The sequence below is a fragment of the Macaca fascicularis genome, chromosome X, assembly GCF_037993035.2.
Source record: "Macaca fascicularis isolate 582-1 chromosome X, T2T-MFA8v1.1".
NCBI classification, from domain to species: Eukaryota; Metazoa; Chordata; class Mammalia; order Primates; family Cercopithecidae; genus Macaca; species Macaca fascicularis.
In genome coordinates, this window is record NC_088395.1 from 111,984,822 (window position 1) to 112,008,978 (window position 24,157).

A 24,157-nucleotide genomic window follows, 5' to 3' on the forward strand; every position below is an offset into this window, starting at 1 on the left:
CTTATAGACATTATCTCCTGATTGCCCTTTGAAAAGTTCTCCAATATATAATTACTAATATAAATATAGTCACGTGGCCTAAAAAACCCTCTATAACACTTTTAAATGCTTCCTACATTTTCAATTGTACCTTTTTCCATAGGAGATACTAAAAACCTATGCTTCATCCCTGGCAAAAATCTCCAATGTTGAGTCCTCTCTTGTATTATAAATATCACCATTGAAAAAGTTTTGCATCATCTAGTGATGATCTAAACTTATGTGCACATTAAAATTAAGGGTGGAAAAACCAGTTCATATACAAAAGAAGAAATCCCTGCAATTTTGACCAATTTTAGAACCAAATAAAGCTATCTTTTATTTTTGAGACCATTTATCTTTTTTAACTTCTTTTTTTCTAATGATGAGGTAAAAAACAGAATACAGTTATCAGAAATAATAACTTCAGATTCAAGAATGTTTCAGAGGTGATCCTATCTGTTTTCCTGCCCAAACTAGTGAATAAAATTGCACAACTAATAATTTAGGAACACTACCTATGGAAGCCATAATTAAGTCATAGTAAAAACATGAATTTTCAGCAATTGACATTTCATATAACAAATCGTATTTTGACCTTTTGTATGCCAGTCATAAAAGGATACTTGTGGGGATGACCTGGTATTGTTGACGAATCTGAAATTTTTTTTGTACTTTTATTGGGCTCTGTCTTTATTGCTCCTAGGAGAGTGATAACTCTTTCTTTTTCACTTTTATCCAATAGATAAAAGGGGGGCATTGATTGTCTGAAAGATTCTTATTATTATGAATAATAATCTTAAGCTCTCAAAGGACCAAAATTCTCAATTAAGGATTTTTCTGTATTCAACTCTACCTGTCATGTGTAGCTTGCATGTATCAGTTGCCCATCCCACAAAAGAATGAAAAATGAAAATCCTAACAGATTTGGTATTGGATTTTAGACTTTAATGCCTTTAGCCCTGCAATGGGCATTTTACTGGCATTTTGAAGACATTTCTTTTTAATCTGCAAAATAGAGATTTGAAGTGACTTGACAATGATAGTAAGATGATTCTCGGTATACCTTCACTATAAAAATACAATTTGACCATTGTAGAAAGTCTTTAAATGGTATCGATACTTGCCTTTCAGGAGTAACGCTGAGATATTCAAGGTACCCTACCTCTATTGGGAAGTGAAACTGGAAAATAACTTAAGCATGTGTTTAGAAACTCTCCACCCCCACTCCCCCTATCTATTTTTGGTGAACGTCCATCAATCAAGGGTCTTATACCTTCACATTGACACAACAGCACACACAGAATCTTCTGCCTCTTAGACACAGGGTAAACTCCTGATAATTATTGGCTAATGGTAAGGATAAAGGTTTCTTTGGCCTAATTTTAGCCATATTCTCCCATGCGCAAGGCTACATTTGTCCAGAGTTCTACATTTAGGATTCCAAAATAAGTTAAACTGTGTATACTTCATGTCAAATCGGTCATCTGAGATTCATTTATTCTTTCTGACAATTGACATAGTATATAATGCAAACCACTTGTTCAGTCCTATTTAATTATTAAGTCAAATCACATGGTCTACCAAAATTTTCATCCCAGTGATTTTCCATTTCCAAAAAATCAAATCTGACTGACTTTTTGACTTTTTTTGCAATGCAATCTATTGCTTAACAATTGACTTGTAAACATTCAATCCAGCCAGGAGTAAAGATACAGGCTTATGCAAATTAATAATAAGTGCCTTTTCATCTTACATTCTCCCAATTCCCTTTCTCTAGGGCAAGGAAAACAGTCATATCCTGGATATTTTCTTTCATGCTGCTGTTTACCTTCATGGTGTATATATATGATACTCCTCCAGTAATTGCTCTGAAGTGGGTTTATAGTGCAAAATTAGCATGGAAAGAAACAAATGCTAAAAACAGTACAACTTGTTTAGGATTACATATTATAAAAATATAAAGACTATATATCCAGGAGAGATGTCATCAGGATGCCTGACTAGAGGTGCTCAACACTCATCTTCTTCACAAAGGAGGACCAGAATGATGAATAAATAAATGCAATTCAAGTAGAGTGTCTATGGAAGAACACTGGAATTCAGCAAGGAAGGGACAAAATCTTCGGAAGCACAGAAACTTGGGATGTCAGCATAGGAAGCAAAGCACCCAACTAGGATCAGCTCAGAACCAAGAGAGACTCCCCATTAGGATAGAAAAGTAAGCAGGAGATCTCCAGTAGCCCCCCGTTACTAATGCAGATGCCTGAAACCCTATCTACAAGAGAACCCCACGGTCCTTGCAGGCCCTGATCCCAGTAGAGGGAGCTGTCTGGAGTTAATGTAGCTGTATTGCTCCAGAGACAGAAGTAATGGTGCGTTCCCCCAGTCCTTGGAACATAACTTGCAACAATATGGTGTCATTTTGAGAACAAAGTCAGGCTGGAGTACATCCTGCCCTGAGGCCCAAGAGCCCCTGTATCTCCATATCCCTTGGTCCCACCTGTCATTCCACCATGCCAACACAAAAGGCTATAATGTCACAACTGCAGATAGACCCAAGAGTACAGTTATGACACCAGCACTTGAGCCCACACAGTACCCTATACCTCAAAAAATAGGCAGTCCAGCACAGAGTGTAGGCTACTCCCCAAACCAAAGGAGCCAACATGTTTGTGCTCCAGGGCATGAAAACCACCTATTCAATGCCCTCTACCACTGGTGACCTTGTCCCCTTAACCAGCACAGCTGGTTATCTTATCTAACTTATATAGCTTATATAAACTTATCTAACCAGAGCTGCTGCACACTGCATGCAACCAGAGGCCAAGGGCCAACCCACCCAGTACAAGCTGCCCCTGGCAATGCTGTCTGTCTCTGTAACTAGTAGAGCTGCCACAACTGGTGCCCTATCCCCAAGTGCTTCAGAACTGGCCTACCCAACAACCCCTATCCCCAGCAAAGCCATGCTACAGTCTTAAAAATTACCCACAGCCCAGACTACTGAAGTACTAGCGGATACCACTGATGTTAATTACAGATGAATAAATCACACAAAGACTCCACTAGTGGGACCCACCCAGAATTAAAGCCAAAGCACCCTACCCGACTCATACTTTAAGATACATATATAGGAAAAAGTACAGTAATTATCCTGTAACAGACCTCAAAGCAAAGCAAATATATAAACTGCCAGAAAAGGAATTTAAAATAATAATCCTAAGGAAATATCAGTGAGATACAAGAGAATACAGGTATATTGATACAATTCAACTAATTTAGGAAAATAGTATGGTCTGAATAAGATTGTATAGTTTGCAAAAAGTTTCTCCCATTCTGTAGGTTGTCTGTTCACTCTGTTGGTAGTTTCCTTTGCTGTGCAGAAACTCTAGTTTAATTAAATCCTGTTTGTTAATTTTTGCTTTCGTTGCAGTTGCTTTTGCCATTTTCATCATGAAATATTTGCCTATTCCTGTGTCCAGGATGGTATTGCGTAGGTTGTTTTCTGGGTTTTTATAGTTTTAGGTTTTACATTTAAGTCTTCAATCCACTTTGTGTTTATTTTTGTATATGGTGAAAGGTAGGGGTCTAGATTCAATCTTCTGCATATGGCTAGCCTGTTATCCCAGCATCACTTGTTGAATAGGGAATCTTTTCCCCATTGCTTGTTTTTGTCAGGTTTGTCAAAGATCAGATAGTTGTAGGTGTGTGGCCTTATTTCTGGGTTCTCTATTCTGTTCCATTTGTCTATGTGTCTGTTCTTGTACCAGTACCATCCTGTTTTGGTAGCTGTAGCTCTGTAGTATAGTTTGAAGTCAGTTAACATGATGCCTCCAGCTTTGTTCTTTTTGCTTAGGATTGCCTTGACTATTCAGGCTCTTTTTTGCTTCCATATGGATTTTAAAATACTTTCATCTAGTTCTGTGAAGAATGTCAATGGTAATTTGATAGAAATAGCATTGAATCTGTAAATTGCTTTGGGCAGTGTGATCATTTTAATGATATTGATTCTTCCTATCTATGAACATGGAATGTTTTCCATTTGTTTGTGTCATCTGTGATTTCCTTGAGCAATGTTTTGTAGTTATCATTATAGAAATCTTTTACTTCTCTGGTTAGCTGTATTCCTAGGTATTGTATTCTTTTCATGGCAATTGTGAATGGGATTGCATTCCTGATTTGGCTCTCAGCCTGATTGTTGTTGTTGTTGTATAGAAATGTTAGTGATTTTTGTACATTGATTTTGTATCCTGAGAATTTGCTGAAGTGGTTTTTCAGGTTAAGAAGCTTTTGGGCTAAGGCTATGAGGTTTTCTACATGTAAGACCATGTCATCTGCAAAAAGGGATAGTTTGACTTCCTGTCTTCCTATTTGAATGCTCTTTATTTCTTTCTCTTACCAGATTGCCCTGGCCAGGCCTTCCAATATCATGGTGAATAGTAGTACTGAGAGAGGGCATCCTTGTCTAGTGCCAGTTTTCAAGGGGAATGCCTCCAGCTTTTGCCCATTCAGTATGATGTTGGCTGTGGGTTTGTCGTAGATGGCTCTTATTATTTTGAGGTATGTTCCCTTAATACCGTTTATTGAAAGTTTTTAACATGAAGAGATGTCGAATTTCATCAAAAGCCTTTTCTATTGAGGTAATCATGTGTTTTTTCTCTTTAGCTTTGTTTATGCTGCTCTTTCTTTCTACTTTCTTGAAGTAAGACCTTGGATTATTGATTTCAGATTTTCTCCTAATTCTAATATAAGCATTTTGTGCTATAATTTTCCATCCTAGTACTTCTTTAGCTACATCTCATATGTTGATATGTTGTATGTTTATTTATATTCTGTTCTTTCCATTTTTAATTTTTTTCTTTCTAGTTGGATTCTACTATGACAAGATAACAGAATATGTAAGATTTCAATTATTTTTAATTTTAGACATTGGTACTATGGTGAAAGATATGATCTGTCTCATTTTAAAGTATTCTTTACATACTTTAAAATTGTGTATTCTAAGGTTGGTGGAGTATTCTGTAGATTTCACTTAAAAACTATTGATTGATAGTATTTTTAGTTTTCCTGTATAATTGCTGGTTATTTATCTAAAGTTACACACACGCGCGCACACACACATACACACACACACACACACAGCTGCTGAAAGAGGCTAGAGTGGTTTCAATCTACTTAAAAGAACTGGAACCACAGCCTGCCTAGACCCACCCTGTTGCACATGGAAGAAATGTCATGACTATCAAATTTATATTTAAGGTAATCATTAATTGTATTATTTGTTGCTATTTATACTATGGTAAATATACATAACATAATATTTATCATTTTAACTATTTATAAGTGCACAATTCAGTGGGACTAAGTATATCCACAATGTTGCGTCTCCATCACTACTATCTATACCACAAATTTTTAGCCATCTCCAACATAAACTCTGCTCATTAGATAATGACTCATAATTTTTTCCATTCCCTCTCAGCCTCTTCTATCCTCTATTCTACTTTTTGTCTGTATACATTTGCCTATTCTAGGTACCTCATATAAGTGTAATCATACAATATTTGTCTTTATGTGTCTGGCTTACTTCACTTAGCATGATATTTTCAAGCTCCATCCTTGTTATAGCATATATAAAAATTTAATTGCTTTTTATGGCTGAAAAATATTCTATTGTATATATGTATGTTATATATATATGTGTGTGTGTATATATATATAACATTTTGGCTTTACATTCATCTATTAATGGATTATTGAATTGTTCCATCTTTTGGCTATTGTAAATAATGATGCTATAAACATTGGTGCAGAAATATCTCCTTGAGTTTCCTTCCAATTCTTTTGGACATACACTTAGGAGTGGAATTACTGGGTCATATGGTAATTCTATGTTTAACTTTTTGAGAAACCACCAAATGGTTTTCCACAGTGGCTGCACAATTTACATTCCCACCAACAATGCACAAAATTTTTAGTTTCTTCACATCCTCGCCAATATTTAATTTCCGGGCTTTTTCTTCAAATTATTACCAATCTAATGGGCATGAAGTAGTATCTCATTGTGGTTTTGATTTGCATTTCCCTAATGACTATTGTTGTTGAACATCTTTTCATGTGATTATTGGCCATTTTTATATCTTTTTTGGATAAATGTCTATTGAATTTCTTTGCCCATCTCTTGAATTGGGTTATATTTTCATGTTTCTGTTAAGCTGTAGGAGTATTTTTTAATACATTCTGGATATTACCATTACCAGGTTTGCAAATATTTTCTCCCATTCTCTAATTGTCTTTTTGATTTCTTGATAGTGTTTCTTGATGCACAGAATTTCTTAACCTGTAGTTTTTCTTTTATTGCCTGTGCTTTCAGTGCTTTATCAAATAAATTGTAGCAAATCCAATACTACTACAATGGCATATTATTCAGTAATAAAAGAAGAATGAAGCAAAATACATAGATAAACCTTAAAATATTATGCTAATGTATTATGTTCACAGAGTTATGCAACCATCACCAGAATCAATTTTGGAATACTTTCATTACTTCAAAAAGAAACCCATACCCATTAGTAAATCTTCTAAGGTCTTTTCCGGGCCAAGTGTACAGTTTTGCTCATGTGTGTGACCTTCTAAATGTTTAAAGCTTTTCAAAGCTCTCTATGGACATCTCATTACCCAGTTTTTCCTTTTTACGTCTTTTAGTCAGCCTCTTATTAATTCCCATTGATGGTGTCACCCTAGGCATCTGTGAAGTCAAATAATTGACACTGATCATTTTTGACAAATTCCCTGTGGATAAAACTGTTCACCTGGTCATAGAAATCATGCCCTGAGAATGTAGCTTTTCACCAAGCTTTCAGACAGGTCGAATTGAGACAATTTTCTATGTATGAGACTTCTGGATTGCTCTAAATCCATTGTACTTCCTCCAATGGCTGCTAGGCTACAGGATTTTATACCACAGTAGTGAGGCTATTGGCTTTTAAGGATACCAGGGAACTGGGGATTAGGGCCAATTAAAACACCACAAAGCTCATTGTTCTTACTGAAATTCAGCCACTTTTCTTGGATAAACATTCTTTGTATCATTGCAAGCCTTTAGTTAGTGTCCAGAGTTCTGAAAAAGTTGATTTTGGCAGATTTTTGCCAGTGTTCTCATTGCTTTTATGGAAGAGTTGATTTTTGAAATCTTTACTCCAACATTCCAGAAGTGCCCTCTTAGATGAATTATCTTAAACACTTTACTTCAACATAGAATGAGTGTTTGTGTGTGTGTGTGTGTGTGTCCGTGTGCGTCCATTTGCCTGTTTATCTGTCTGCCTATGTGTGTCTGTGTGTTAATATTTCTCTCACATGCACACATTTTTTATTGTGTTCATCTACTTTGACTGTAAACCTTCTGTCTGTGTGTTGGTTCTTGAATATTTATTTCAAAGAAATGTTGTTTTTACAACATTGTTCTGGTTCTCCTTTAAAGGTCAGCTACTTTTTCCTTATATTTTCATCCATACATCGGTGTTTGGCTTTTATTAAATAGCAGCAGTGCAATATTCCAGATTTTATCTTTCTGGTTTAAGCATGTGAGCAAGACACAAAGGATAATAATACAACATATTTTAAGAGACAAAACAGGTTGCTACAATAATAGAAGATGTATTTAAATATATTTAGCATCCCTTTATGTAGAAACTAAAACAAATCCAATATTAATAGCATAAGCATTTGGGGCATGTGTGTGAGAATATGTTTTCTGTTCAAAAATAAATTTTTATTATCCAAGTCCTTTAAATTTCTTTTTTCCAATTTGCTTTGCTACCCTTGGCAAAAATGGTACTAGCCTAAATATGACTATACCAACGTACCAATATAATCCTGTACTTCAGTTATTTTGGCTATGCTAAATCAGGATGCCACAATTCCTCCTGGAATATTAAAGAATCCTTTGCCAGCAGATTGTCCAACAGCCAGTCATACTTGCTCAGCACCTATCTTGACAAAACTGTGAAGCAGGCAAAGTTATGTCTTCAGCACCTGCCCATCCCCTAATTTAGTTCCTTTTGTTTCTTCTTTCATAATAAATGGACAAGCAGGTGACTCAGCTCTTTACAAGATTCTCCATGTGACCACAAAAATGTTTTAAGAATAGACCATGTTATTTAAGGAAAGAGTCAGAAACTGTAAGAGGAAGTACATCCCCAATCTGAAAAATCTTATCATATGTCTTGTGAAACAGTGCCTCCTGATGCTCTCATGTCTCCTTCCTTCCTTCTCGTTTTTTCTTTTGCTCTCTCTACATCTCTCTCTTATTCTTCCTCCTTTCCATTCTTTTCTTTCTTTCTCTACCCTGTTCTTCCCCCCCTCATCCTTCTTTCCTTCCAGACACATGTGAACCACTTATTTTTACATTGGGTCTCTCAAATATGGAGTATTAATCACATAAGCACATAAATAATGGCATGCTGTTCATCTGGGAATTTTTCCAAGTAATGGGGTTTAGCAAGCTATATAACGAGCTCGTTGTAACCCTTTCTCTTCCCTCACTCTGAAATTAAATGTCAGGGATCTCTCACTAGAATACTACAATGCTAAACATACCAAAAGTATCTGATAATGTTTAGTTACCAATAGACAGGAAAAGTTTTCTAGTCCTTCCATTTTCATTTAAAAAATATCTCTTGGGAAACCCATTTCAGATCACGAAGTTTTACACAAATGTATAGCTAAAACAGTCACCTATCGATCCAAATACCTATTACCAGATAAACAACAGACAATGATTCACTCATTTACCCAGGATAAAGCCACGTCTGTATACACACAAGGACAATGTAGTAAAAATGGGTGATTTTAGTTTGTTGCTAGAGATATCATTGAAGGAACACAGGCACTTGAGTCAGACAGACATAAGCTTAAGTCTATTCTCTCTTATGTATTTGCTAGTTTTTTATGTAAAAAATGTGAATTTCCTATGTTATCTTGAGGTGATTGAGGACAAGAAGATTAAATGAAATGATATATGCAAAGTATAAAACACTGCCTGGCACATAGTAAACACTCAGTGATTACTGCTGACTGCTGCTGACATTCAAGGAGTTTCCAGTGTCTCAAGTCCTGCAGATGCCCAAATAGAGTCACTCCACACTTTGCAGATTCTTTCTGTAGTATCAGTTGTCCCTAGTGCCTTCTAGGAAGAGAAGAACATTAGTCCCTTTCAGCTCAACTATGCATATAGATAGGATAAGAGACTTGGGCAAGAAGAAGCTAGTGCTAGTGACTTTCCCCCATGAACACTTTTCCTTTAAGTCTTTTTATTATCACCCAAATCTATTTGGTTTAGAGTTTCTGTCTTACTAAATGTTATCCTGGTGGCTTGAAAGGGTTAATGCCATTTCCAAATGGAGTATATTCTGCCCTTAAAAAAAAATCTGAACACAAATCCCTACAAATATGTGTAAATTAATTTCAGCCTACTTTCCTTTCCCGCCCGAAGCCTCAGGCTGTCTGAAGAGTAAGCTTCTAGCTTCTCTTAGGCAATCTGTATTTTAAAAAATCACTGATCCTTCTGTCAGAATTACTTCCTTTCATTTCAGAGAACAATCCTATCATGTCAAAAATCCACTGCAATAGAAATAAACAGGAATAATAGCAGAGTATAATTTAATAGCAAGAGGTATGCAAATGCTTCATGTGACATGCGGAAGAAAGAAGCAATACGTAGTATATGTGTGTTGTGTGTGTAGAGTAGTGTACGTAAATGTGTATAGGAGCATGTTTGTATGTGTGTGTGGGCATATAATTTGTAAATAGGTATAGTCCATAGGAATGAAGCACTATGTATCTTGTTAGAGATATTGCTTTTTTGATTCTTGAATAAGGAGGATGCTGGAAAACATCCACCATTATCTGTACTCTTGGTTTGCACAATCCTTCCTCCCTGCTATCCCCTGCCACCATGCAAAACTTTCATACTGTGTCATTAATTCTTCCAGCCTGGGGATAGTCCCCAAATTATCTCATTACTTGGCTGCTTAGTGCCATCAAAATTTGGATTATTAAGGAGCTGCATGAGGCCTTATTTCCTTGTAATGAAAGCACAGTGACTATCTAGATAGAGATTAATATCTCACTTGGGGTTATGTAATATTTTCTTTATTCCATTCTAGTTACAGTCCTTCTTCCTAATTTTTCAAAATGCCACTGAAGTCCATTTCATGAAATTGCAAAGTAATCTGATGGTGATGAATCACTTTTAGAAGGAAAAATTTGCTGAAGCTATGGATTTGCATTCCCCCATGTCATTTTAGTTAAAATGAGGAATGCTTGGAATTTATATATAAACAGCATTGTGTTTTGGCCTTATTTATTACAAAAGACACTTGAGATAACTGCTTGTTTCAATTACACTTTGCCATTGTGTGAAGAGAGGAAAAAAACTGTCTTCTTGTACTTACATATTTGCTGTCAGTTCAGGACTTTTAAGGAATAGTTTGTTAAAATGGCTATTGAAAAAGTTAGGGTCCCAATGATTGTTCTCAGAGACAAATCTATGAATTTATTTTCTACCTGATAATTCATCAAATTTGGGCCTCTGAGAAAGGCAACCCGGTTGTTTTAACATCAATGCTCTCCCTCACTCTCTTCCCATCTTTCTCTTCTAATATAATTCTTCTGCCCCAAATCAAAATTAGAGATTAAATACTTCTTCCCTAGCACACATGGTCTTTTGCCCAACTCACTTCACACTACTTATCTTTGGTTCAAATCTCAACAACACTCTTCTAATCGCCATCTGCAGCCCTTACCCCCATTTTCTCTTCCCTCTAGTAGGTACTAGAAAGACAAGTTCAGTTTTCTCTCTGATATCATGAAACCCCTACCATGAAATCACTGAATAATCTACTTACCTGAATGATTAATTCTGTGAAGTTTGATTCTTTAATATAACAACAGATAAGAATCTTATTAATTTGATATTTTTGGTATCTACTTACCTGAATGATTAATTCTGTAAAGTTTGATCCTTTAATATAACAACAGATAAGAATTTTATTAATTTGATATTTTGGTATCGCAGAAAGTTTCACTAGTTTTTTCTTTAGAAACATTAAGTTTGCCTTCTATGGAATGGGTGAGTCCATGGATTTTTCACTGATGCTGAATCAAGCCATGAAATTTTCCCTTTATTAATAAGTATTTATTGAGCACTCAGTATGCCATTTATCCAATGAATAATAAGGAGTGGGAGAGTGGATTGAGACAAAGGATGTAAATAGTGTGGGCCCTGCTTATAAAGACAAGGATAAGCTCTTGCCTTCCTTTGAAGGAATTTTATTATTGATATGATAATCTTCCCAGGACCTAGAGAGGTGCTAATAGTTAGAGTTCAGGGTTCTAATTCTGGTTTGCTAGTAATCAAGTATTTGATATAGGCAAAGTCTCTTTATAACTCTTTAGGTTCCTGTTTATATAAAAACAGGGGATTGGGCTAGATACACTTCTCTCTCTCTCTCTCTCTCTCACACACACACACAGACACACACACACACACACACAGACACACACACACATACACATGTGCCCACCTGGAAGACATATAAAACAAGTAGTCAGCAGTGAGAATAATGAGTCAAAGAAAGTTCCTTCTAGGAGGTAAGATTTAAATTTTATTTCATCACTTATGTGTACAGAGTAATGGTTATGCTGAGGAATGGTATCTTACCTTAAGTTTCAGTTTAAACTAAAACATATGATGAAATTACTTTCAACACGATCTTAGTATCTGTCCTCTCACTTTGGTTTTGCATGCAGAAAGGAATTTTGGATAGTTTGATATTCTAGTACTTGGCATATCCTACTCATTATAGATTAAGCATTTCTGGCTTCTGCCAGATGCCATTTATAGCCTTTTGCCAAAACTTGTTTACATACTCAAAATTTGACTATCCACTCCTTGAAGGCAGAGACTTCAAAATCTTCTATTCATTTATAGTCCCTAGCACAATGCCAGGCACATAATATTATCTCATAATCTTCTGACAAAGATATCTTTGGGAAATTATATTGAGAGATGACATCAATGTTTGGACATTCCTATTTGAATTTTGTAAAGATTATAAATTGGACCAACAGAATATGACATGGCAATAAAATCACATCAGCTTCAATTTATCAAGTTCTTACTATGTACCAGGCATTTTACATATGTTATCTCATTTAATTCTTTTTTTTTTTTTTTTTTTTTTTTTTTTTTGAGATGGAGTCTCGCTCTGTCGCCCAGGCCGGAGTACAGTGGCCTGATCTCTGCTCACTGCAAGCTCCGCCTCCCGGGTTTATGCCATTCTCCTGTTTCACCCTCCCGAGTAGCTGGGACTACAGGCGCCGCCACCTCACCCGGCTAGTTTTTTGTATTTTTTAGTAGAGACGGGATTTCACCGTGTTCGCCAGGATGGTCTCGATCTCCTGACCTCGTGATCCACCCGTCTCCACCTCCCAAAGTGCTGGGATTACGGGCTTGAGCCACCGCGCCCAGCTCATTTAATTCTTATAACAACACTATAAGATAAATGCTACTATTCTCACTTACTTATGGGGAAACTGAGGCACAGAGTGGTTAAATAGTTTTCATAAGGTCATATAGCTAATAAGCACAATAAGTCTTCACTTAACGTCATCAATAGGTTCTTGGAAACTGTGACTTTAAGTGAAACAGCATAGAATGAAACCAATTTGACCATAGGCTAATCCTAAACAAGAATTAAATTTCAGCAGCATATTTCTAGTCACAAAAACATCATCAAACTTCTAGATGAATACAAAAACACTTCTAATATTAGACATTGAAATAAATGCAAGCTATACATACATTTAAGAAACATTAGTAAAAGCAAGTAAAATAATTATTAACCCCAAAATCCAAAATTCCTTTCTGCATGCAAAACCAAAGTGGGAGGACAGATACTAAGATCGTGTTGAAAATGATTTAATCACAAATTTTAGTTTAAACTGAAACTTAAGGTAAAATTTCTCAGCATGACTCTTATTCCAGTTCAGAGTCATGGGTAGCTACAGCCTATCCTGACAGCTCAGGGCACAAAGCAGGGACCAGCCCTGGACAAGACATGATTGCATTGTAGGGCACACTCACACATATACTGACTCAGACTAAGATAATTTAGACACCCCAATTAACCTAATGTGAACATCTTTGGGATATGGGGGGAAATCAGAGTACCCAGAGAAAACCCACCCAGACATGGGGAGAATGTGTAAACTCCACATAGACAGGGGCCCTGGCCAGTAATCGATTATTTTTCCTCATCAACATCATAAAACAATGTTGAACAAAACAACATTATTTGAGGACCTTCTGTAATGAAACTTAGAATTGAAAACCTGTCTGGCTAGAAACCCTTTAACCACTATTGTATTGACTACTTGGCATTCAAGGAAAATCTTTTCCTGTGAACTAATCCATAGTCTAATTCCATAGTCTTCAGTTCCCCTCTCATCTGGAAAGAAGACAAATAGCATTTGCTTCCTTTTCAAGCTTTGACCCTGAAAGATATCTATGTTTTACCTCTTTGAAATTGACTCTAAGAAAAAGCGTCTTTCCTGAGAAAGTGAAATGAACTTAGTATCAAGAATCTCTTTGAATGGAGAAGACACATTCTCATTTTGTACTATCAAGTCATAGAAATGTGGAATTTTAGATTTTGAGAGACAGACCCTTCAATAATACATTATTAGAAACTATTGTTGATTTATTTTCCTCTGTTATTTTTTAAAGACAGGCTTGCTTATACCTTAAAGGCATTGAAATAAATGTACTAGGCTGTTAATATTCTTCTCAAATTTCAACTTTGTATAGAAATAGACCCCGGATTAGTTGGCAACTAATCAGTTTATTCTGATGAGGACTGCTTCACTTATCCCTGAATTTTAACCTGAATGTGAATACTCAGGAAGCAAATTTAAGGCCTAAGAAAGTAATAATTTTACCACTTGGTAGATTGGTAGCCCAGCAAAGAAGGGGTTGTTAACATTTTAGAGTGGGAAAATTAACCTGACTTTTCTGTGCAAGAGGCTTTCTCTCTTTGTTCAAGGACAATAGGTCTTTGTGCAAATACTTCTTTGTCTCACTCAAGTTAAAAAGTTCTTCTGGGTGCTTGTTAGCTGTCAGTAAGTATTGTTCTCTAGTTTTCCTATCTTTTAAGGGCATAAGATCCCTTGAGCAGGCTTGGTAGGCATACATTATCCCTGACATTACTGTTGCACATATATCTTCTAAACCATCCAAATTGGCATATTCCAAGAATTCTCAAGGGATAGAGATGACACCACTGAAAGCCAGAATTGATTGTCCAGGTTACCCAATCAAGTGATGATTTTGTTTCTTGAATCAGAAATCAGAACTCTGTAAGTCCCCTTCCATGGTATGGTTTATAGGAAGTGAACATTTATAGAATTAGACCCCTTGGTGATACGACCTTTCAGACTACCTAATCTCAAATAATTTCAACCTTTTTTTGGCTTCTTTTCATTGTTAAGACATATTCAGTCAAAATATTTTTGGAAAACATATTTTTTAGCATAAATGAATATTATATTGACTCAAGTTGGTTGGAAATCACAAGTTAAAACTGCTCTGTCTTCTGTAGCTAATAATTCTTGGCACTGGGATTATGTTTCAGGATGGCAGAACAGTCTGCATGAGTGCTCTGATTGGTTATAGAATATTAATTGGCTGCTGAGGTAGTGTTTAGAGCTCCAATTTAAGGTTGACAAGAATGATAGCTTTCATTTGTATGCAAAAACTTCAACTGTCTCTTCAGGAAAGATGATGACATCCTACTTCATCTGTCACTCTTTCTTTACTTTTCGATAGAGGAAAAAGAAAGGAGAATGAAAGAACCTTTATCAAACATGATTTTCAAGATTGCCTTGATGCAAATGAAGTGTCTCAATAATCCTGTTGCTTCACTAAAGCATACTTATTTACTCTTCATTGGTACCTTAGTACATTTTCTGTTGCTATAACCAAATATCTGAGACTGGGTAATTAATAAAGAAAAGACATTTATTTCTTACATTTCTGGAGGCTGGTAAGTCCAAGGTCTAGAGGCCACATTTGGTGAGGGCATTTTTGTTGATGAGGAATCTCAAGGTGGTGCAGGGCATCCCATGACTAGGGAGCTCACAAAAGACAGCTAAACCCATTTTTTTTTGTAACAGAACCACTATCACGATAACTAATTCACTGTCTTAAGCCATTAATCCATAAATGGATTAATTTATTCATGATAGCAGAGCCCTCATAACCCGATCTTCTCCCAAAGGTCTCACCTCTCAACACTGCTGTATTGGGAACTGAGTTCCTACACATGAACTTTTGTGGGACACATTCAAAATCATAGCAATCAGATTAAGAAGTGCATGAACTGCTATAAGGTGAAGCTTTCGTTCACTGGAAATACAACTACAGGATATTGTCTCTGAGATTTTCAAACTTTAACAGTGATGTATTTGGCATTCTGTGAGACATTTCTTATTAGCCAAAGATAAATAACAATCTAATTTGAGGTACTAGCAAAATGAAGTACTGACTTCCATCATCTCCATCATGCCACTCAATTGCTTATACAAAGTTACTCAGGGAAGACCTGGTTCTATGTGAAGGCAGAGAACAACTGTCAGCTTAAGGAAATATATATCATGGACCCTGAAAGAACACCATATTCCAACCTAATTCACTGTGGTTTTGGATTAGATTCTACTACATATAACAGAAAACCCTACTTATAGTTGTTCAGACATATATGTATTGATTCTTTCAAGCAAAAAGAAACAGAAGTTATGCAGTCCAGGGTTGGTATAGTGACTTCAAGAAGTCATCAGGGATCTACACTTTCACTTTCTTACTGCTCCTTTATTGTTTGCATCTGATTTCCATCCCAAATTTATGAGATGGCCTATGGAATTCTAGACATAAAGTCTGTACTCCATGGAACAGATTAAAGACATGTGGTAAGTGTCACTTTGGAAACAGGAACCAGCAGGAGATAGAACACAGGGCAGGGGGCATTGTAATAGGGAAAATAATATGGAAAGAAAAATATAGAGCAAGTCCTCAAATTTGCCTTATCATCAGAACCAGCTGTGAGAGGGCTTATTAAAAACACATATTTCTACTCTCTATTCCAGATTCACTGGATTATATTCTCTAGTAGAGGTACCTAGAAACTAGAATTTCAACTAGCTTTCTGTGTAATTCTGGTAATATGGCAATGTATTATCTAGAGTGATGATAGCAGCTGTAGTAAGCAATCCCAAAGATGTAGAATGGTTGAGATATGCCAGAAATGTATTTATTCTCATACAAAACCCTAGCACATGTTCCTAATTTAAGGATCTGGGTTCCTTCATTCTTAAAGATTCATCATCTTTAGCATATATCTTCCAAGGTCACGATTATCACTTGTATCAAGCTGGTAGAAAACGGCATGAAAAATCTTGTGTAGAAGATTTTTATGGGTCAAGCCTGAAAGGGGTGCATATCATTTCCACTCACATTGCACTGACTAAAACTCAGACATATGATCACACCTAACTGCAAGGGAGGCTGGCAAATGTGTAGTATAGGTATGTGTAGTATAGGTATGTGTAGTATAGGTATGTGCTCAGAAAGAAAGGAAACAGGTTTTACTGAAAAGCCAGTAATTTCTGTCACAGTAAAGTTTGGGAACAGGGCTGACCTCAGGGCCGTGTGACCTATGCAGCTACACAGGATCCTGAACTTAGAAGGGCCTCAAACTTGGTTGAATGCCCTGATGTTACTGTCTTAAATTTCTTAACAATTTTTGAACAAGGGGTCATGTATTTTCATTTTGCACTGGAACCTACACACTGGACCCTACAAACTGGACCCTATTTAACTGGTACAGCTTAGGAAAGAATGACCCAGAGTGTGAAGCAGAGCCAGAGGAATATGGCACAGTTCAGGACTTTGAGAAGTCAGCAAGTACTGTACTTCAGAAGTCGTTAATGAACCAATGTTCTTGGCTACCAGAGAGCCTTCTCTCAGAGTGCTATCCTGTTCTGCATTTTTATCTGTGACTTAGATGACATATAAATTATATTTATCACATTTTCAGATGAGAGGAAGTTGGGAGGGACAGTTAATTCTTTGGAGCACATAATTCTTTTCAAAAATATCTCAGTAGTTTGGAATGATGGGTTGAAACTAACCAGATTACATTTAATAGGAAAAAAATGTAAAACTTTTCATTCGGGTCCAAAACTCCAACTGCAAAAGTATGATCTTAGGATTTTATTTGGCTGAGAGCACAAGCAGTGGGACTAGATTGCCAAAAATTTCTAATTCAGTCTTAGTGTGCATCACAGAAAGGTAGGGTCCAGAACAATAGAAGTATTGGTTTAATTGCACATTATATGACATCTGAAATTTTGTGTTTAGTTTATTATACCATATCTAAGAAGCCTATTGATAGATTAGATTGTGTCCAAGAAAGGTTGTCTAGGATGAAAAAGGATTTTGGAAAACATGTCACCTGAAAGACAATGGGCAATTAAGGAAACTAAGTGTTTAGCCTGAAAAGGGGAAGAGTTTTCAGAAGGGAAGGGGGAGACAGAGATCAAGAAATCTGTCTGCAAATGTTTTAAGCAATGGTATATAGAAGGTGTATTGGGTTTATTCTGTGTTGTTCCAGAGACCAGAAATAGGACCAAGAGGTATAACATATAAAGAAACTAATTGTAGCTGAACATAAAGAAGAAATTTTTAAAAAGTTATTCCAAAATTGAAATGATTGATGTCAGGAGGCAGTGAGCCTATTGCAGAAAAGCTATCAAACGAAGCATGAATACTGGGAACTCTGGAGGGAACTCATGTAATAGGTAGGAAGACCAGAGTCTTTGTAATTATGACTGTGTAAGACTAAGTACTATTGAAATGATGCAAATAGATTAGGATCTTGTTAGGCTTATATTTTAAAAGGATTATGAAGCCAGACTGCCTAAATTCAAACCTCAGTTTTGTTTCTTATTACCTATATAATCTTGGGTAGGTCACCTAATTTCTTAATGCCTCAGTTTTTTCCTATAAAATGGAGATAATAATACTATATACCCCATACATAGAGTTGCTGAAAACATTAAATGAAATAATACTGGTTAAGTCCTTATAGGAAGCATTATTTAAGTGTTATATATTATTATTTTCCAGAAATATAGTTGGTGATAATGGTGATAATTCTTCTATCTCTTCTTCAATGAATGTAGCCTACAATTAGATTAATTTACACTAGACATAAAATAGAATGCTATGTGGCAAAATCCTTTAAAGCACCAAAAAAAAAAAAAAAAAAAAAAAAAAAAAAAACCCTGAAGTGGTCCTGTAGATATTCTTCACAGGCACCCTGAGAATGGCATAAGACAGCTATATCTCTGGGATGCAATGTTGAAAGTTGTGACTTTAGGAGGACATTTCCAGCTTTCCAGCTTATATATTTAGAGATAAAAAAAAAAAAAAAAAAAAAAAAAAAAAAAAAAAAAAAAAAACCTCATAGGGCTTTTATATTTCTTAGGTCACTTGATCCTCATATCAACTCTAAAAACTACACAGGGCAGTTACCATCTCCATTTTGAAGTTGAGGAGCCTAAGCAATAGAAAAGTTAGAAAAGGCAACAGAATTGTTCAAGGTCACACTATAAATTTTTAGTGGAGCCAGGATCAGAACCCATGTATCTTAAGTTCTAGCTCAGGGCTCAGAGATAAACCAAATGGGTAGTAAGTTGCTTTTAGACTATCTAGTCTGTAGAAGAAATTTCATAAGGCTGATGAGGTGGCTTCTATTATTTTGCCAGTAACTTGCCTGTTTGCTTTGCAGCAAAATTGACATCAGTCTGAAAACCCAGCCACCCAGCTTGATTTCCTTTTGGCTTTGCATAGGTTAGGGGGAGTCAACAAAATCAGTCACTTATGCTGAGTGTATTATCCACACAGACACTGTGGAAATATACTTGCCAGCTCAATCCATTTTTTATGCATTATTATAGACAAGTTTGAAGTTTGTGGAGAATATGTGATCCTCTTACCAAGGCAGAAGTTGGCTGTGTGAGTTTTAGATCTGGATCTATATGTGCAAGTACTGTGATAGCACATGGTATTGGAGAATTGAATTTTTGAAGTGAGTCTTGCTTTGGTTATCCTGATTCTCTGTATCTCTATCTACCCTACTCTCACTTCTTCCCTTCAGTACCTGGCCCTTGTCCTTTCAAGCTTCCTCTCATCAGCGTACCTATTAGGTTAGTGCAAAAGTTATTGCAAAATTACGTTTGCACAACCTAAATATTTACAGCCATTCATTTACTGTGGGGTAATTAACTGGGCTCCATCCCTAGGGGGATATACAGCTCGATGTTCTCTTTAATTGGCAAATCAATATTTGCTACATTTATTGAGAACTAAATTATGTACCAGGCCTCTGCCTAGCACTTTAGAAGCATGATCTTATTTGATCCTCATAATAATCCTAAAAAGTGGGTACTATTATTATCCAGTTATGCATCAAGGAAATGGAGTCCCAGAGGAGCTTAGGAATCATGACCAAGGTCTCAAAGTAAGTGCCAGAGCCAGAACTAAGACTCAGGTGTTCTTAACACAGAGCCTATGCTTTCAACTACAACATCATAGAGTTAGATGATCTAGATAGTGGGTGGCAGATATTTCTGTAAGTTGAGAAAAGCTTTTCCTATAAAATAATAAACATAAGCAACCATTTGCTCTGAATTAGACTGAGATCAGCCTGATGCTAATGAACATCACAGACATTTCCAAGGTCTAGATACACATAAGACAGGTGGGGATGAGGAGATTCTGCTGTCCCAGGAACTGAATTCTTTTCTCAAGTACTATGTAGTGCCTTTTTTTTCCCCAAGCTCTTTGAGATTAAATGAATATATACTAGTGAGCGCTGGCTGTCAGGCTAATGTTAAAGCACTAATTGGTCATTAGCCCATAGACAAAGATCCTAAAGGGTTGGGTTTTGGTCAGACATGTAACTAGCCTTCATGTTAAAAGCATAGCAGTAGACACTGAGTCACCTAACGCAGCAAGATCTGTCTGCAGGGTTTTCCTTGGTTTGTAACCTCAGGAAACAACCCCCACAAGAGTTCCTGAAAAGCCTTTTGTTCTCTCACAAATGACCTGACCACTTTCTGACTAAAGATACTCTCAGAGAAAGTGCGTATTTGCTGTAGAAACATCCGGTGGCACTAGATCAATTTGTCATAAGGTCAGAGAAGCTTTAACACCTGGGTTTCCATCTGTACTTGAATGTTCTGCAGAGGAAGTGTCAGTCCAGACTAGGGAATAATGGGATGAGACTGGGGAAGTGAGGGGTGGGATGGAGGGGTGGTGGTAGTACAGACTCTTAGGTGAAGTAGACTATACTTGGAAGCTGCTCCATTTAAACCAGTACATAGAATACTATGGTTGAATTTGATTCCCCTGTCAAAGAATTAGCTTGCCTTATGGTATTTCAAAGACTTATTATTTAGAGGGTCAGGATGTCCTTTGAATATTGAACCCAATTTGTTGACAAAGTTATATCAGGAGATGAATGGTAATCACAGCTGAATAAATGCTTATTCTATCAGAGAAAATGGGGCCATCAAAGCTCCACAGTTAACTGGCAAGTTTACTCAAAAAGTTAATTCAAAATGGCAAGTCACCCTTTTTCATGAGATTTGGATCCCACTTTGAAAAATTCCCAAGATTTCCTATCTCAGTTTCTGGAGACAATAATTCTTGCTTTCCTAGCCTCCCATTTGAACTTAATGACATAATCATGGGAAAGAGAAAGTGCTTTGTGAATTCAGTTAATTTTTTTTTTCCTTTCTCAATTCTTCTGTATCCAATAATCACATCTTGAAATCACCTAGCTTATATTTTTTTCCTTGGAACTGTGAGCAGTCATAATTGGCTCCATTTGAAAATCAGTTTCAACATCATAGATCATCAACTTATATTTGATTAATTAAATTAGTTCTCATCAATGTTATGAAGACAGGGAACAAGTTTGGAAACCACCCAGAGAGCTGCCATCATGTGGGGAATTAATCAAGATTCCTAAGAGCCAGGTCCTGACTTCAGTGATGGAAATGGAAAGTAAAACTACTTTATTTTCAGAGACTGCTCTAGTATGATTGAGTTCATTTGAAATATTATTACATATTCATCCTTGAATGATTCTGGGGGGGAAGATCCCAGCTTTAAAGCTAAGCAGACATAGATTTGAATGATAGCTCTGCCATCTTTGCTAGCAAGGTAACCTTGGTCATATGACCTAACCCCTTTGACCTTTAATTTCCTCAACCACAACAAAAAATGGAAATAGTGGTATTCATTTCATAGGAATGCTGTGAGGATTAAATTAGACTGGGAGACTACAGAATAAGAGTCAGGAAATTAGGATTTACATTTTGATTCTGGCTCTTCGTAGCCAGAGGTTAGTCCTTAGGAGAGTAAATTAACCTGTCTGAACCTCAGTTTCCTCATCTGCAAAGTGGAAATAACACCCTGTACTTTATAGATTTTTGATGACCATGCACTTGGCTTGTTGTCATGTAAACAAATAGGTTACTCAAAATCATGGAAAGTTCTCTGGTAATGTAAAGCTGACATGGAGGAGGATGAAGTGATAATGCCTTGTGATTGACACTTTATTTTCTACCTCAGAACCCAAACTAAGTAAGTGTTTATGTTAAAATGGCTCTCTTCTTCCTGAACTCTAAATATCATGTCACAAATGATGTTTACCAAACAAATATTCGGTGAATTAGAAAATTATCCCTGTCATGAAACTTTTGATTTTTTAAAAAATGCTTATTTAATATCCAGTTGTCATCCCATTACAGACTGTAAGCACATCCAAACAACTGAACTTAAGTGATATTTTGCTTTTCCTTACTCTTTTGTATTGTAAAACATCATGTTAACAAGTTATAAATGCCTAATTCATTTGACAACCATAAGTAAATAAACCATTAGACTGAAAACAGAAGTATCAATACCTGCCCAATCTAGTCAAATAATTGCCTTCACGAACTTTCGTTTGAAATGCAAACATTATGTTCAAAAACTGATTTGGCTGAAATGAGACCAGTAAAAAAAGTTATTTTCATAAAAATGCAATACAGACAATATATGTTGTTCCATATGACAGCCACAGTGTCATATTCTGCTTCTTTAAATTTTATCTATATTTCATTTGATTACTTCTAGTGGCATGGTAGTAGGCAGAATAATGCCCCCCACCCCAAATATGTCTATAATCTAATCTGTTAGGAATACGGTAGGTTCTATATCAAAGTCAAATTAAGGTTGTAAGTGGAATTATGGTTGCTAATCCTTTGACCTCAAAATAGGGAAATTATCATGGATTATCCAGGTGAGCTCAATGAAATCACAGGTTTCCTTAAAAATAGAAGAGGTAGGTGGAAAAGAAAGAATAATATAATATAACAAGGATTCAACCTGCCCTTGCTGGCTTTGAAGATGAAAAATGGCCAAGCACCAATGAATGCAGACAGACTCTGGAAGGTAGAAAAGGAAAAGGAATTGATTTTCTCCCAGGGCCTCCAGAAAGGTATGCAGCCCTGCCAACATGTTAATTTTAATCCAGTGAGACCCACATTAGACTTCTCACTTCCCAAACAGTAAGATAATAGCAAATATGTTGTTTTAAACTACTAAGTGTGTGATAGCTTACCAGCAGCAATAAAAGTTAAAACAGTCAATTACCACTTTTTGTCACTTACTACAGCCATTTGTACACCTCCATTTCTTCTACTAGATTAAGCCTTTTGATCTGACTCTGTGTATTCTTCAAATTTATACTTTATTGCCCCCAACGAAGATATACACACTATTTGGTAGAGTACCTTTCTATAATATAACTACAAACATTTGTTAACTGATTATAAGAATGAATTACACCAAGTAATCCAAAATCGAATTTTCATCCCATTCTTTGACCTGTGGAATTTTGTGGATGCAGCTAAAGGAGGTATTCAGTCAATTAATCCCCAAAGCTCATCAGTTCCGTGAAGTGTTTAGGTTTCTTTCTTTTTCTTTTTTCATATTTTGGTGATGCTTATATGGAAATATTTTGGATGTATTTTGAACATACACACACATACAAAAACAGCCTTAAATTAAAAAACATGGAAGAAATATGACAGTATAGAGTAGTGGCTATGACCTTGGACTCAAGGGTGAGATAGACTTTGGTTGAATCTTGGATCCAAAATGTATTTACCAGCATTATGACTTTGGACAAATAATTTAAACTCATTGAGCCTCAGTTTTCTCATCTTCAAATGTTGATAATAGTAGGACCTACTTTATACATTCTCATGGGGATTTAATGAGGGAATAAATGTAAAAGCACTTGGCATGAAATCCATGTTTAATCAATGTTAGCCGTGGTGCAGTAGCAAGAATATTGAACTTTTAATTCAAGAAACTTGGGTTTGGGTCTTCTGTTTTATTATTAATTTTCAGTATGATGTTGAGTACATTCCTCCTTTTCTGCCTTTCAGTTTCTTCATCTGTCAAAATAGCCAGATGAATTAGATCCCTAAGGGTTTGTCTAGTTCTAAAATTATCCATCCTTGAGTATCATATTATATTTTTAGACATCACTATCTAGGCCAATTTCTAGATCCTGACAGATCAGTCATCACAGAGCCAAATGATGATCTTTAAGCAAGGTAAAAATTGACCCATCTCCCATGTTTAACCTTTCATATTTATTTTAATATTAACTATATCCCAAGTTCTGTGTGCAACCTGGAAGTACACTATCTTGTGTAATTTATCTGATAATAACTATATATGGAATTTGTTTGATATCAACAATATAAGGGTCCGGGGAGTACTATTTTAGAGAGAGAAAGAAAAATCTTACTTGAGGGAGAAAAGGCAACAGTGAAGAAAACACAGGAACTGTGAAGAAGAAGAAAAAATAAAACTACCATCATAACCACTGTTTAAGTTTCCATTTCCCCCAAGGTTGTTTTATTTTCAAATTTGAAGAAGTTGCTTTATGTCTGG

General features: G+C 36.0%; 1 protein-coding gene across 2 annotated transcripts in view; it reads left to right on the forward strand.

The window, feature by feature from the left end:
- IL1RAPL2 (interleukin 1 receptor accessory protein like 2) overlaps positions 1-24,157 on the forward strand; it is a 1,296,718-nt gene that overhangs the window by 948,551 nt on the left and 324,010 nt on the right. The window lies entirely within an intron of this gene.